At 43.6% G+C, this 17,757-nt stretch overlaps 1 pseudogene; it reads left to right on the top strand.

Moving 5' to 3' along the window:
- Positions 1-3,712: 3,712 nt before the first annotated feature.
- LOC136458781 (uncharacterized) lies at positions 3,713-12,076 on the top strand (annotated as a pseudogene).
- The last annotated feature ends 5,681 nt before the right edge of the window (positions 12,077-17,757 follow it).

Raw genomic sequence — 17,757 nt, 5'->3', positions numbered from 1 at the left:
CCATACTGGGGACTTTTTTTCTAGTTACTATTGTTTCTGACCCTAGCACCACGTGACCACGTCACCTACTATCAGGCTCGGTGACTAAGTGGGCACACTTCACCTTGCGGTGAATGTGCGCTTATCATTTCAGGGTTCAACTCGTGGACTGGTTGCCTGTTCGGCTGGTCTTCTATCTTTCTTCTACTTTCTGGACCCTGGCACCACATGACCACATCACCTACTATTAGGCTCGGGGACTAAGTGGGCACACTTCACCTTGCGATGAGTGTGTTTTCTTTAATCTGTTCATTAGAAGACTCTGTGCCTCCCAAAGTTGAAGAAGATTATCTCCCTTTCTCGTGATTGGACCCTAAGTGGGCACACTTCGTTCATAGCGAGGAAATTTTTGATTTTGAACTTGAGCTCCTTACATCCTTCTGGCAAGCCTTACTTGGGTAAGCCTGGGCTTGGCCGGACAGTTAAGCTAGTCGGTTACGGTCCATAACTGCTCGACGACTCATTAGGATGGTCAGACTATGAGTCTGACTTCTCGGCTTTGTTTGCACCTACTCGGATAAGCTCAAGATGGTGTTGTACAGTGAATACAAGGTGCTTGGAGACTAGCTGTGGGGGTACGACTCCGGATACCCACGACAGACTACATGGGCTGTGCCACCAGGGGTGGTCCAGCCCACAAGACGAAGACTTACGATGCATGGTACTACTCAGCGTGTACCGCAAGACATCAAAGGCGATATCCTGAAGATGCTACGAGATCTGTTAGGATATGCTCGATCATGTGATTCTTGTAACTTGTTATTACTTACCGGTTATCTCTTAAATCTAACCGACTTGTAACCCTACCCCCGGTGCGGGTAAGGGACCCCTTCAAAACACACACAATATCATACGACAACAAATACAAACCAACAGACCATAGGAGTAGGGTATTACATCGTGCAGATGGCCCGAACCTATCTAACTCTTGTGTCTCTGTTGCCTTCTTGTTCTTGATTACGCGCACCTCTGCCGATCAATCTACTTTCGTGGGATACCCCTCTGAGGACTACCGATGATATTCTATCGACAATACTTCTAACTAACTAATTAACCTTAACATTGACAAAATCGAACTAATATCTTCCTCCAAACCCTAGCCCATAGTTTCCAAATATAATTTTCCTCCAAACCCTAACTACCATTCATAATCTTTGAATCCACCATTCAAATGACAAATAAGAGCATCATCACCGTGACCGAGGTCGAGGAGAAGCTTGGGGGAAGGGTGGGAGGGAGGCGGGCAGGGAGGGATGGGCGGCGACAGCCCTTCACTAGTAGAGAACAGACCTTTGATCCAAGGGCCAAATCAGGCTCTAGTCCCAGCATTTTTTGCGCCCAGGACTAGAGAGACCTTTAGTCCCGGTTGGTGGATCCAACCGGGACTAAAGGTCCCTGCTCAACTTCTCCTACGCTAGGTCGTTGTGGCAGGGGACCTTTAGTCCCGGTTGGATACACCAACTGGGACTAAAGGTCGACCTTTACTCCCGGTTGGTGGATCCAACCGGGAGTAAATCTCTTGTCCCGGCTGGTGGCGTGGCCTGTGGCTGAAAACATACCTTTAGTCCCGGTCGGGTCCACCAACCGGGACTAAAGGTCCACCCTATATATACCGGCCGGCTTCTTCCTCCCTGAGCCCCCGAGAGCTCAGTGTTCTCGCTCTTCCATCCATTCTTCTTTGATTCTCCGTCGATTTCTTCGATTCCTCCATCGATTCTTCGGTTCTAAAGGTTACCAACTTCAAACTCTCATATTTCATCATTGTCTTATCTCATTTTGTTCACTATATATAATTATATATATATGGTTCTTTATTGTGTTTTTTTTCATTTGTAAGCAATTTGAGCTCAAAATCACTTAAAGTTTGCATATTTACATTAAGGAAGGTTAAAGTAGCTATTAAAAACTAGTATTCACCGTTCATTTGTAGCATGCATAGCACACTTCATTGTTTAGAGATATAGAGAATTTTAGAGTTTTTTTTTAATTTTATTTGATTATAAAATGAGAAATTTATAGTGTATTAAAAAATGAGTATAGAGAGTAGATGGCAACTGCTTCCAGGTCCTCGGCCTCTCATGGGTTCCCAAAGCGACTTAGGCCGGGCCTCCCACTCATTGCATGCGGCAAGTGTTGTGATGAGACGAAGATTGTGATGGAGTACCGAGTGAAGAAGGAGGGTCCGAACAAGGGTCGCATTTTCTACAAGTGTCCGGATCGCAATGTGAGTTATTTTATCGTATTTAATGACTATGGTTAGTTTATACCTATTTTCATGATGGTTGTGATTAAAGTTCTAATTTATGTTTTAATTTCAGTGGGATGGCACTGGATGTTCAGGCTTCTATTGGGAGGAAGAATATGTTGAACTCGTGCAAAAATATCTTGCACAACAGGCAGATATGGTGGCTAATGATGCAGTGATCCAGCCAAAGAAGCCCAAAGATGTTGAACAAACGGGAGATCTATTTGTTTTAGTTGAGATTGGTCGCGAAATCCTTGTTCTGCTGAAGTGCATTTTAGCTTTAGTGTTTATAGTGGTAGTTGGGATTGTCTACATTGTAGCGAGGCTTTCTTAAATTTATAGCTTTTGTGGTGGTATGCATGTTGTATAGTTAACTAATTATGTTCTAGGTTTTAATACGGTATTTATGTCATGTAATGCAGATGAGTCGGCATTGGATGTACAATGCTGATCGTCGCTCACAAGAGTTCATGGACGGCGTGCATTCTTTGTTATGTTCGGCCGAGGTAAACAAACGCGATGGTTTCATGTGCTGCCCATGTGCCGTATGTAAGAATACGATGGAATATGCTAACTCAAAGACTCTTCATTCACACTTGTTCAAGTCGGGTTTCATGGCAAACTATATTTGTTGGACGAAGCACGGAGAAACCGGAGTTTTAATGGAAGAAGGTGAAGAAGAACAATGGGGCGATGATGACATTTTTGCTGAATATGGTGCCTTCAATGATACTGCAATGGGGGCAGCTGAAGAAGAGGTGGGGGCAAAGGAGAAACCCGCTGAAGAAGAGGCGGGGGCAGAGGAGGAGCCCGCTGACGATCTTGGTCAGGCCATTCGTGACGCACAAAGAGAATGCGAAAGTGAAAAGGAGAAGATCAAGTTCGACCGCATGCTAGAGGATCACAAGAAATTGCTATACCCAACTTGTGATGCGGGGCAGAAAAAGTTAGGTACCACATTGGAATTGCTGCAATGGAAGGCAAAGAATGGTGTATCTGACAAGAGATTCGCGGAGTTGCTAAAAATCCAAAAGAAGATGCTTCCGAAGGATAACGAATTGCCTAGCACTACGTACGAAGCAAAACAGGTAGTCTGCCCTTTAGGACTAGAAATCCAGAAGATACATGCATGCCCTAATGACTGCATCCTCTACTGTGGCACGGAGTACGAGAATTTGGATGCATGCCCTGTATGTCACGCGTTGTGGTATAAGATCAGGCGAGATGACCCTGGTGATGTTGAGGGCGAACGTCCCAAGAAGAAAATCCCTGCCAAGGTTATGTGGTATGCTCCTATAATACCATGCTTGAAATGGCTTTTTAGAAACAGAGACCATGCAAAGTTGTTGCGATGGCACAAAGAAGACCGTAAGGTAGACAATATGTTGAGACACCCTGCTGATGGGTCCCAGTGGAGAGCAATCGATAGAGAATTCCCCGAGTTTGCAAGTGACGCAAGAAACTTAAGGTTTGCTTTAAGTACGGATGGTATGAATCCTTTCGGGGAGCAGAGCAGTAGTCACAGCACTTGGCCTGTTACTCTATGTATCTACAACCTTCCTCCCTGGTTATGCATGAAGCGTAAGTTTATTATGATGCCGGTGCTCATCCAAGGCCCAAAGCAACCTAGCAACGACATCGATGTGTACCTGAGGCCACTAGTTGAAGAACTTCTACTTTTGTGGAACAAGCCAAGTGTACGCGTGTGGGATGAGCACAAGCAGGAGCACTTTGACCTGCAAGCATTGTTGTTCGTAACAATCAATGATTGGCTAGGTCTAAGTAATCTTTCAGGACAATCAAACAAGGGATATAATGCATGCACGCACTGTTTCGGTGACATGAAAGGTATATTCTTGAAAAAGTGTCGCAAGGTCGTGTACCTTGGGCATCGACGATTTCTTCCTGCAAATCACCCCGTAAGAAAGAAAGGCAAGCATTTTAAAGGTAAGGCAGACCACCAGACCAAGCCTCGCAACCGAACTGGTGAGGACGTCCTCGATATGGTCAATGATGTGAAAGTAATATTTGGAAAGGGACCTGGCAGCCAACTTGTTTCGAAGGACGCCAACGGTCATGCACCCATGTGGAAGAAGAAGTTCATATTTTGGGAGCTACCCTATTGGCAAGTCCTAGAGGTCCGCAGCGTGATCGACGTGATGCACCTGATGAAGAATCTTTGTGTGAACCTGCTAGGCTTCATGGGCGTGTATGGGAAGCCTAAGGACACAATTGAAGCATGACAGGACCTGCGGTGTTTGAAAGAACGAGACAACCTACATCCAAAGAAGACAGATGATGGACGCCAGTACTTAAGTCCTGCCAGCTACACTCTTAGCAAAGAAGAGAAGGACAGCTTGTTTGAATGCCTAGATAGCATTAAGGTACCGTCTGGATTCTCCTCGAATATAAAGGGTATAATAAATGTGCCAGAGAAGAAATTTGGACACTTAAAGTCCCATGACTGCCACGTGCTCATGACTCAATTGCTTTTAGTTGCATTAAGAGGAATTCTACCGCCAAATGTACGTCTAGCCACCGTGAAGCTATGTGCATTCCTCAATGCAATTTCTCAGAAGGCAATCGATCCAACGGATCTAGCGAAACTACAGAATGATGTGGTTCAATGTCTTGTCAGCTTTGAGTTGGTGTTCCCTCCTTCCTTCTTTGATATCATGACACACCTCCTAGTTCATCTGGTCAAGGAGATTACTATTCTCGGTCTTGTGTTCCTACACAACATGTTCCCCTTTGAGAGGTTTATGGGAGTCCTGAAAAAATATGTTCATAACCGTGCTCGGCTAGAAGAAAGCATCGTCAAGGGCTACGGAACAGAGGAGGTCATTGAGTTCTATGTTGACTTCATTCCCGATATTAACCCGATTGGTGTTCCTGAATCGCAACATGAGGGGAGACTAAGTGGAAAGGGGACACTAGGGAAGAAAACATATATTGGTAAGGGTGATGATTATTTTAATAAAGCACACTACACAGTTCTACAGAACTCCGCCTTGGTAGATCCGTATATCGAGACACACAAGAACCTCCTCCGATCTGAGTTCTCAGGGAAGTCTGAAGCATGGATTACGTGTCAGCACATGGAAACTTTCAGCGACTGGTTGCGAAAAGAATGTCAGGGTGATGAGAGTATTGATGAGGAGTTGTATTTGTTGGCTAGACAGCCATCGTGGCATATCCTCACATATAAAGGGTACGAGATAAATGGGAATACATTTTACATAGTAGCACAAGATAAAAGGAGCACCAACCAGAACAGTGGTGTCCGCATAGATGCCACCGACCCTAGTGGGAACAAGCAAACATATTATGGCCGCATAGAGGAGATATGGGAACTGGACTATGCATCTCATTTTAAGGTACCTTTGTTCAAGTGTCAGTGGGTAAAGACGACTGGAGGCGGCGTAGTAGTCGACAACCAGTATGGAATGACAACAGTGGACCTCAACAATATTGGGTACAAAGGCGAACCGTTTGTCCTTGCGAAGGATGTGACTCAGGTGTTCTATGTCAAGGATATGTCTACAAAACCGAAGAGAGGGAAAAACGACAACCACCCAATCAATGATGAGCCAAAGCGCCACATAGTTCTTTTAGGAAAAAGAAACATCGTCGGAATCGAAGACAAGTCAGACATGTCAGAAGATTATGAAAATGATGACTGAATTTCACCCTTCACAGTGAACAAAGACCCTAGCATCCAGCTAAACGATGAGGACACTCCATGGTTACGGCGCGATCATAACCAAGGGACATACGTCAAGAAGTTCACTACTGTGCCCGCTTGATATATATATTGATGTTCAATAGTGTGTATTTGAGATATTATGTAATAATTGTGAATTTATGTTTGAATGTGGGGTTATGTCACGTTGAAATGATGTGAAAACAAATTAATGTTTGATGTTGGGATTATGTCGCGTTGAAATGATGTGAAAACAAATTTATGTTTGATGGTGGGATAATGTCACGTTCAAATGATGTGAAAACAAATTTCCAGTCGAAACACAAGAGTTTTTCTAAATTTAATTAAACATTATATTTTTGCATTATCGAAATAGTAATTTAAACACAATATTATGTTTTAAAACTTGTTAAAAAAATTAAAACTTTAGGTCACAGAATTTTGCTGTGTACAATAAAGCAAAATAGAATCTATATTTTTTTAAAACATTTTTATGCCTTGTATTTAATTTTCTGTGCATTTAACAAACATTTTATCAATTGTATTTAATAAAGCAAAATAAAATCCTAATGAATTAACGGGCAGTGAAACTGCATGTTTGTTGCCCACCAAAACACCTTTAGTCCTGGGTCCTGTGAACGCCCGGGACTAAAGGACCTTTAGTCCCGGCTGGTGGTTGAGCCCGGGACTAAAGGTTCTCCACCTTTAGTCCCGGGCCCTGTAAACGCCCGGGACTAAAGGACCTTTAGTCCCGGCTAGTGGTTGAGCCCAGGACTAAAGGTTCTCCACCTATATAAGCGCCCGCCCGGCCCCTCTTCTTCCTCCTCCCCACTGCCCTAAGTCTACCGCCGCCGACGTCGACACCGACGCCGCACCTCGCCCGCACGCCACCTCGCCGACGCGGCCCACCTTGACGACACCGGCGCCCCTCCTTGACCTCGCGCCGGCCCTCGACCCCCACCGCTCGGCCGTCGGCGCCCCGGCGCCCCTCCTCGACCTCGCGCCCACCGGCGCCCCTCCTCCACCTCGCGCCGGCCCTCGACCCCCACCGGCTCAGCCCACCGGTGCCCCGACGTCGGCCCCCGACCCCCACCGCTCGGCCATCGGCGCCCCCGGCGCCCCTCCTCGACCTTGCGCCCACCGGCGCCCCTCCTCCACCTCGCGCCGACCCCCAACCCCCACCAGTTCGGCCCACCGGCGCCCCGACCCTACGCCACACCGACACGCCGCCCCGGATCGACGGCCGCACGCCACACCAACACGCCGCCCCGGATCGACGGCCCTACGCCGACCCTACGCCGCCCCCATTGCCACTACGCCACCGACCCTATGCCGACCCTCGACGCCGGCCATCACCGCCCCGACGCCCACCGAAGCTCACCGCCGAGCACACGGTATATGACTTGCATTGTGTGTACGGTATATGACTTGTGTGTATGCCGTGTATGTTGTAACTGCGAAGCAACGCCGCCCCGTTGTTGTATATGCGGAGCAACGCCGCCCCGTTGTTGTATATGCGGAGCAACGCCGCCCTGTTGTTGTATATGCGGAGCAACGCCGCCCCATTGTGTTGTATATGCATAGCAACGTACGCCGCGATTCGTCCTAGCGAGAACGGCGATTCGCCCTAGCGAGAACGACGATTTGCCCTAGCGAGAAGGGTGAATTCGCCCTAGCGAGAACGACGATTCGCCCTAGCGAGAAGGGCGAATTCGCCCTAGCGAGAACGACGAATTCGCCCAGCGAGAACGACGATTCGCCCTTCTCGCTAGGGCGAATCGTCGTTCTCGCTAGGGCGAATTCGTCGTTCTCGCTAGGGCGATTTTTCCTTCTCGCTAGGGCGAATTGTCGTTCTAGCTACGGCGAATCGTCGTTCTCGCTAGGGCGAATTGCCGTTCTCGCTAGGGCGAATTGTACATATATGACTTGTTTACATATATGAATTGTTTATATATATGACTTGTTTATATATGTGACTTAGATTTTGTTAAATTTGTTAGAAATGGCTGCCCCGGGAGACAACATGGATGAAGAAATGATGAATATTATTGCTGGAGGTGATGCGCAGGATGTTGATGACGGAAGTCAATATCTAGCTCTTGAAAATGAGCAAGAAAATGTTTTGCAAGAAAATACATGCGAGGTATATATACTAAATATATATTATATGTGGAATATTGTATATATTTCTGTGTACAAAAGATATTTATTTATTATTTTTTTATATGTAGCCCTCTGGATCGGTGACCACAATGGCGAAGAGCAAAAATGTTCGAGGACCGAAGAAACCACTGGAGGGCCGGTACATAATATCGGAATTCAAGATCGAGACAGGCGAACCACTTGGTCCACATAAAAGGAAATTCGTGGAACACTGTGGGTACCTTGTAAGGGATAGAATTCCGATCAGTATCCGTGAATGGAAGAAAAGATCAACGAGCCTGATGTTAGTTTTGTCCCTGATGTTGACAAGAATTTGCTCTGGAATGATATCCTTGCCCATTTCACGTTGCAAGCGGATGATTATGATGATATCAACGATGATGAATTAAAGGAGCTAGTTCGATCATGGGCTATGAAGAAGATGGCCACACAATTCCAGACTTGGAAGAAATACCTATACAACACATACATTAAGAAGAACGAAACGCCGAATTGGGTTACTGCTAAGGGCCCGATCTCGAAACAGAGGGCCTATTGGAATGCTTTCGTACAGTACAAGACATCAGAAGAGGGTGAGGCACGGGTGAGAAGGAACCAAGAGAATGCCCGAAAAAAGGTATACCACCATGACATGGGATCAGGTGGCTACGATACTGCCACTTTGAAGTGGCAAAAAATGGAAGCGGACATTATTGCCAAGGGGATCAAACCAGAATCAGCCAAGTGGCCCCTACGCTCGAAGAATTGGTTTTTCGGTCATGGGGGAAGACTCGACCCACAGACCGGTCGAGCAGTGTATGGGCCAAAACTCGAAACAGCAGCACGCCGATTGGCTTTTGCTATAGAAGCCAAAGAGATTGGTGCGTTCAAGCCCAATAGAGAGAAGGATGAGCTGACGTATGCCAACGGGACTGCTGAACACACTGGCCGAACCAGAGGCTTAGGACGCAACACTCCATGGGTTCATGGTTTTCTTGATGACAGGGAAACCTACCGAAGCCGCTAGAGAAGCAAGGAGGAGCAAGCAGCGTGGGTGGCAGTGTTGGAGGAAATGGTGCTTGAAGCAAAGGAGCGAGAAAAAGCAATGGAAGCAAGAATGCAGGAAGAAATCAGAAAGCAAGTGCAGATAGCAATGAGTGCTCAGAGGCAGGCATCAGAGCCAGGAATGAATGTTAATATTAGCCCTCCTGGTCAGTTGAAAAGCAGCTGTGCTTCCACTGAGCTGCCAAAGCAAGATGACGCAGCGCTGCGCTTCCCCGTGGATGATGTCACTATTCCAATGACATCAATTGAGCTACATGTTCCAAGGGGGAATGACACAATCAAGGTCGCTGTCGGTGTTTTTACTCCTCCAGACCCTACCAAGACACCAAGAATCCATGGGGCACCAATACAACCTGGATATGCTAGGGTTGCAGTGGACCAAGTGAGCAAAGGTTATGAGGATCTAGTTCTTGATATTCCTAGAGGTGATGGAGAGAAGACTCTAGGAGAAGCAGAGAAGGCATATATACTATGGCGCAAGCGCTACATCATTATCCCTGGGGCGTCTGCTCCACCGCCAGCAGACATTAGGTGCGGACAAAAGTTAACAAAACATTTTTTTGATAATTTTCTATGGGCATGACTAATAATAAGCATTTACTTATATCTCATTATTTTTTGTACTCACAAAGCAGGGCCTCTGCCAACCTAAGTCCAGTTGTTGCTTCTCCCGACCATCATAGTGCTTAGGGCAATGATGATGCCTTCGAAGGCACTGCTGCATCCCCACCATCTCCAACTCCTCCGCCGCCTCCAAGGAAGTCCACAACTCCTCCGCCGAGGTCTCCAACGCCTCCGCCACCTCCAAAGTCTGCACTGCCTCCAAGGCGGTCTCCAACGCCTCCCCCGCCTCCAAAGAAGCCAGCCCCTAAGAGGTCCGCCCCGCAAACGAAGCCGTTGCCCCGCCCGTCGGCAAAGAAGCAGAAAGCAAGTACTCATCCAGTTCCCTAAAAACTATCTTATGAGAAAAGTGATCAGGAATTAAAGGATGCAGTACAAAAAAGATGTGCATGATTTCTTTGAAGGTGTAAAACAGGCGCAACGAGCAAGGGACAACCCAGAGAAATCATACTTCTACCTACCTCCGGATCAGCTAAGAAAGAAGGTGGAACAAAAAAAACGGGATTCTCTTAAGAGCGTTGTGAAACAACCGATATCGGACTATGACCGCTCTCTCACCAAGTCATATGAGGTGGCGCAAAAAAACAAGACAGTAGGGAAAGTTGTTGCACAACTCGGACAACAATCGCAACAATCAATCCCCCCCCCTTGTCGTTCCTAACGAATATGGTTCAAACTTAAACTTAATGGAGGAGGTAGGCGGCTATGAGTCGTTGCTTCAGTTTTATCACGACACTGGTTTGAACCTTGCCCAAGTGCTCGCTGAAGGACCATCTGCTCTGGAAGTGGATCCTTACAAGAAGTTTGTAGCAGGCCAGAGTCTATACAACCCAGAGAAATTAGATGAACTAGGTACGTAAATGTACCTGCTAAACGAGTGGTACATGTCGGCGTCTGCTGCGGGACAAATCTATATTTCTGTCAGAATTAGAAACCACCATTACTTCCATGGCAATGACATTATCTATGTCGAGCTTCCAGAATTACACCAACTATGCCACCTGGACTCTCTCGACAAAAGTCTCGTTAGCTGCTATTGTCTGTAAGTGTGATTATTTTCTACTATATTCACAATTTCTTTATTATATATTCACAATATATATTCACTATTTTCATATATGCAGATATGAGATGACAAAACTTAGAAAGAGAAAGGATAATGATGTTGGGTTCATTGATCCGTATGTCGTATTCAAACACCCTAACCCCCCGAAGGATTATAAGCCAGAACTTGAGAGAAATCTCATGAATTTCTTAGTGAACCAACGCGACAAGAAGGAGATACTCTTCCCCTACAACTTCAAGTGAGTGTTATTATAAGTAATTAATGTCGATCATATATATGAGACATCAATATTTCCTTACTAGCTAGTTACCTCTCTCACACACACACACATATATATATATATATATGTTTATGCAGCAATCACTGGATATTGATGGTCATCGATATGGCCAATAGTAGATTGAAAATCTTAGACTCGTTGAGAAAATCACAAACGGAGTATCAAGACATGATAGATATTATACAAGGGTAATTAATTTAGTTTCTCTATAACAATATATATATATATATATATATATATATATATATATATATATATATATATATATATATATATATATATAATGGCGCCGATCTCTCAACAATTATTAAAGGTTAAATTATTTTTTTATTTTATTGGGAGCAGGGTTTGGAAAAGGTTAATTGAGGAACAAAAAATGAAACATTGCAAAGAGCCACTGGATGTAATCGCACACAAAGTAAGTACTATAACTACACATTTATATTCAATTAACACCATATGATGATTTCAATTCACCCTAATTGATTTTTTTTCGTAAAAGTGGGTTCTAAGGCAGGAGCAGGGTAACAACTACTGCGGATACTATGTTTGCGAGTTCATCATGGCGTACTCAAAGAGAACTCCTGAAGAGCATCTCAAAGTACGTATATAAATACTTTTTCCTTCATATTATTTCGATCGTATATTTACAATTTCTTTATTGCTCTCATTTGTATAAGTAATTACATGAGCAATACACATACATACATACATATATATATATATATATATTAATACTTTTTCCTTTAACTTTTATTGAAGACTGAATGGTTGAGGAAAAGAGTCATACGACTTGACCAACTTAAAGCAATTCGAGAGACTATAGCAGGATTTTTCAATGACCAGGTCATCAACCCCAACGGCGAGTTCTACAATGACCTGAACGAAACGTGGAATCCAAATCTGGAGGAGTGAATTCCTAAGGACCTAAACAATTTATATATCAAACATTTGTAATATATATAGAGTATGGTGTACAAAGTAAGGACGCGTATATTCGTTTGTTATTTATGTACAAAGTTCGAACGAAAACTTATGTGTGCGAAGTACACATATATTACTATTATATATTACTATTAGCAGCGTATTCGAAAATATATTTTAATATCAAAACTAACTAATCATTAAATGAAAAAAGAAACCAAAAATAGAAACTAGAAAAAGGAATAAAAAAAAGAGGGACCTTTAGTCCCGGTTGATAACACCAACCGGGACTAAAAGTCCTGCCGCGTGGCGTTGAACGCCAACCCTGGAGACCCCCCTTTAGTCCCGGTTGTTGTTTTCAACCGGGACTAAAGGTCCCCCTTTAGTCCCGGGCGCCAACCCGAGACTAAAGGAGGGTACCTTTAGTCCCGGATTGGTGCTCCCGGTTGGAAAACCGGGACTAAAGGGGTTTCCCAACCGGGAGCAAAAACCCTTGCTGCACCAGTGCTTGGGATAGGAGGGAGGGGGCGGCGCGGTCGCCCTCCATCTCTATTCGAAGTAAGCAGAGAGAGGGAGGGAGGCTTGCGGCGCGACATGTAGTCGGCGCTGCCGCGCCATGCGCCATGGCGCAACACTGCTGCGCCAAGATCTGTGGCGCGGCAGCGCCTGCCACATCACCGGTCAGCGGCCCAGTCGCTACCACGTCAGCAGCTTTGCCGCGCCGCCATGCATGGCGCGTCAGTGTTGTTTAGCCGTGACCAAAAGTATTAGATTTAAAAATAAAAAATAAATAGTGTCAGATTTAAAAATAGTTTTAAAAAAGTGTTAGAAATAAAAAAAAATCGCAAGCTTCGCATGGATGAAGATTTGGTCCGACTTTGTAGCCGTACGCCTTTCTTTTCTCTTTTAAATAGATAGATAGATGAATATAATTCACAAGTGCTTGACACGTGCAGAGCCATACCACTATTTCAGATCCGACCAGTACTATCAGGTCCAGATTACCTAGCACTACTAGAATAAATTCTATCTGATAGCCTTTGCTAACAATGCCAAGTTTTGAACCAATAATGTTATGAGCTACATACCACTATCGGTTGAAGGTACAACTAGTAACAATAGCCCATTTGTCACTGCCAGTTCAAGACGCCAACAAAAAATGCTAACATGTGTCTTGATATTCACTACAACATTGCTCTTTGTACAAGGCGTTTAGAAATACCTTTAAAAGTGGTCAAAACGCCCTCAAAGACCTTTCAAGGCATTTTTTAAAATGCCGGCTATAACATGTTAGTAAAAGGTCTTTTGAGGCACTTTTCCAAAATGCCTTTTAATATCAACATATAAATGCCTTTTCTAATATTCGTTTACCAAAAATGCCAACATGTGTCTTGATATTCACTACAGCATTGCTCTTTGTACAAAGCATTTAGAAATGCCTTTAAAAGTGGTCAAAACGCCCTCAAAGACCTTTCAAGGCATTTTTTAAAACACTGGCTATAACATGTTAGTAAAAGGTCTTTTGAGGCACTTTTCCAAAATGCCTTTTAATATCAACATATAAATGCCTTTTCTAATATTGGTTTAATTTGAGGGTACCAACCAGTTGTCAGGTTGAGGCCCCAATGGGCAGTGACAACACGTTTCTCACTGCTGATTAGTAACAACACAATGGGAGCCCCTGTTTCACTGCCGGTTCAAGGCTCCAACCAAATGGGACAGCTCCTGTCTTATTGATGGTTTGCGTGTTTACCTCGCAACACTAGAGCCCTCTGCCTCTTCTTCCGCTATACTATTCAACAGTCCTGTCCCTTCATTTCTTAACCGATTGGACCATCCACTCTATGTTTTTTCATTAGGATTGAGTATTGTGCAATAGTCCAGTGTTTTGAATTCTCTAAGCATTGAACCATCCTTTCTATGTGGGCAATTAATAGTGTCCGATGCTCTGAAGGTACCATCATGGTTGGAGATAAATACTATATATGCCTTATATGATGGTCTAACACACTCTCAACAAACAAGGTGAGACTACACGCGCAGAATATATCAACACACACATAGGCCAAATTAAAATTGGACCAGATTTTGTATGGATTCAACCCTAGGCTGAGGAATATCACAAGATTAACATCTTTTGCCTATCCAACTTTGCCAAATGCTTGATACAACTCTTGATGTATGTGTGAGTTCTCTTTGACCAAGTGATGCTTGCTAGTTTCTTCTATGCGAACATTGATAGTTTCTTCTATTCTATGCTTGAGAAATTAACTGATAGTTTGAAGAAGACAATCCCACTTGTCATTGATCCTCTTACAACTTATGTAAATGTATTTGTCATCTAGGGATGAAAGTTTCCCAAGGAGTAACGCGTATATCTGTCGTGTGCGATTGGGGTGCTCTATTTCTACCTGGATCAACTCCTCATTGTTCTCCTTGTTGTCTTAAAAATACCCATGAGAAGATTCCTCATGGCTACCACAACATTTTCTGTGACATCTTTGGCATCAGGGTTACATGGACATAGGGAGCCATCAGTCTGGTGACCCTCTTTTGGAAATCTATTAGGCCCATGGTACTAGTCCCTGGATCAGCGGCTAATATGAGCATAATTACAAAAATGGCATCAAAACCATGCACGAGTTTTATATGAAAAGAGTTTTACTTGGTGTCAAACAACTGTATGAACTTGAAGTGGCCAAAAGCCTTTAGCATAACAATTGGCTACAATGTGGTATCCAACCTACATGCAATTTGAGATTTTTCTGAAGCGATCTTGAACTTTGCATTCAAAGGTACACACTTCATCACTGCAATGGTCATTAGTCAAGGTTGAGTACCTGAGGACCTCAGTAACTCGTAACCTTTACAAAGTTGTTACATGACATGGGTTGAGTAACAAAGTTAGGTTTATAGGTTATACCTATGCCTACAACATTTTCACATGTGATAATTATAAAGGTTCTTTGGTCCTAGAGAGAGTATCACATCCCTACCAGTCCTCACATTTTAAATACTAGAAATCCTCTTACAAATCTCATGCCAACACTCTAAAAAAAGAACTCACACCTTTTACAAGTTTTAGGCCCTGTTTGGAGTTTTAGAAAAATACAATGTTTTTTTGAAATACTTTGGTTTTAGAGTAACATTAAGTGTTTGGATGCAACAAACTTTATGGTGTCGAGTACCATGGTATTGCTAAAACTGTAGTCTTTTTAGAGTTTTAAAAACTCCGCTCTATACCTATTTTTTCTAGACCATGGTTTTGCATATCAATAAGTTTTATAACCGTAGTTTCTTGATACACCATGATTTCTTAATACTACAACATCCAAACAAGGCCTTGTAACACCCTAGGTGTTAAGCATGCATCTAACCTTGATATTGCATGATCACAATCATCATTGAGCATTCATGAGCATAAGCATATCATGTATTCTATCTATGTTGGCTTATATTGCATGTATTGTTACTTAATTGCCTTACTTAAGTTAGGGTTTACATGTAACCAATGTATGAAATGTGTGTGGAACCTTGGGAATACCTTAAACATGTTAAGAATAGCATAAGGAACAACTTTGGATTCATGACAATGCCTAGTTTGGTCTCTAAGTCCTAGTTATGGTGTATGTCATCATTTTAAGTGGTATGTTTGACCTAGTTTGAATTATGTCATAGAGTCTTTGCATGGCAAAGCACCCTTAAGCAAAGTTGTAGTATTTGAGTAGAGCAACAACTGTTATTTTTGGGTCATGAGCTAATTTAGTGCATAGCTTGGTTATTTTGAGCTCACAAAAATCAACATTTCACTATTCTTCAACACTTAGAAATTTTTCTAAGTCCCAGTTAGTTTTCAGTTTGATTGGCCCAACTTTGGGATGATTTTACTCTTCGTTTGTTGAGAATTAGACCTTGATCTTTTTAATAGGAATTGGAGGTGGTACATAGGGCTACAACTTTTGTTAAGATTGTTTATGCTAAAAAGCTACAGATTAGGAGCTTGATCGTCGCCTAAATGCACTATCAGGCTTGGACGTCGCCTCTGATGGCCGAATCGGCTGGCCATCAGTGGCCAACAGCCGTCAGGATCTGGCCGCCGCGTGGAAGCCGCGCGTCGCCACCGGCCCGCCCAGTCAGGCCACGTCTAGCCTCAGCGCGCCACTTCACGCCCCAACGCTCGCCCATGACTCCACATGCTCCCATTTCTCTCCTGACTTCCTCCTTCTCTCACGCCTCTACCCGCAGCAGCTCAGTGCAGCGCCGCTGTCACCATTGCCAGCCCCAGCTCACACCATGTCGCTCCTTCACGCTAGCATTGCTCCATTGTACTCCCACCACATCACGCACTCACTTTGCTCGCTAGTCACGCACGGTAAGGTCTTCTCGCAACGCATGGCCCTCGTCGGCGTTTCGCCGCCGTGTCACGTCTCCGTGGCTGGGCCATCTCCGACCCTCACTAATCATGATAGGGTGTGCGCTAGAACCACCGTCTTATGTTGAAGCTTGTCGTAACCCTAGATCGAGCTATCTTGGCCAGCGCCAGCGCCTCGCCGTCGACCCGCTCCGCCGTGCCGCCATGACCGCCACCGTCATCCTTAGCCTTGCTAATCCGTCCAACTAGTTGCTCTAGCGTGTGCGCAAGGTCTCATGGATCATTGTAGTACCGGTGCCATCGCTGGAGAAGGTCGCCGTCGATGAACTCCGGCCATCCCACGCCGTTGCTCTATTTTGGTGTCGCTAACACGCGGGCCCGACTAACTTGAGGGTCCCAGCTATCGGCCGCTGTTGAGTGAAAAGCTAGTTCATTTATTTCAGATTTGTATGCAACTTTGAAAAATCATAAGTGGAATTCTAGAGGTCCAATTCTTGTGACACAAATTTTATTGTAATCCTCATGAAGTGTAGTATTTTGTAAAAATATGAAATGTACATTTCTGGTATTTTTCATGGTGATTAAAATGTATTCAGATAAATGCTTTTTGAATGTTAGTAATCTTGTAAAATAGATATCTTGAGCTAGAAAACTCATAAAATTGTGATTCCAATTTTGTTGGTCTTGTGCGGACATGATCTAGCTAGAAAAAATATTAAACTTTCTGTAAACTTGATTGAAGTAGGGTCCTTCTATTTATCTATTAATAAATGGCATTTTGAGGAAAAATGTAGGGATAAAAATATGTAACATATTGATATGCAAATTTTTGTACAATAGTATGGCACTAAGATGAAACTAAAAAAAATATATAATCTGTTGTTCGACACTTTTCCGGGTTTACTATTTTCACTAAAATAGGCCTTGCTAGCTTGTCATTTTTGTAAAGGATGTTATACTTGGTCAAATGGCATTAAAATTTTACAGTAGTCTATTGGTAGCACTTGGAAGCCACTATAATTTTCTAAGAATTTATTGGGCACATTTGGTATATGTTTGTTATTTTTCCTAATTATCTAATTAAATTCATAAAGGCATTCAAATGAATAGTTTGGGCTTTATCATTATGTTTTCTTGAGTGTATTTGACGTTCCTGAACTGTTGGTATACTTGGTGATGTCAAATTTTGAATGCTTACATGTAATAAAAATATTGTTGCTCTATAATTCGATTTAAAAGTGTTTTTGGATAGATTTTGTGATTTGGTATGTTGCATAGTCAAAATGATGTTTGCTGTAGA

This window comes from Miscanthus floridulus, chromosome 1, assembly GCF_019320115.1.
Source record: "Miscanthus floridulus cultivar M001 chromosome 1, ASM1932011v1, whole genome shotgun sequence".
Classification (NCBI taxonomy): Eukaryota; Viridiplantae; Streptophyta; class Magnoliopsida; order Poales; family Poaceae; genus Miscanthus; species Miscanthus floridulus.
Note: the sequence above shows the minus strand (reverse complement) of the source record. Positions and strands in the feature narration are given on the sequence as shown.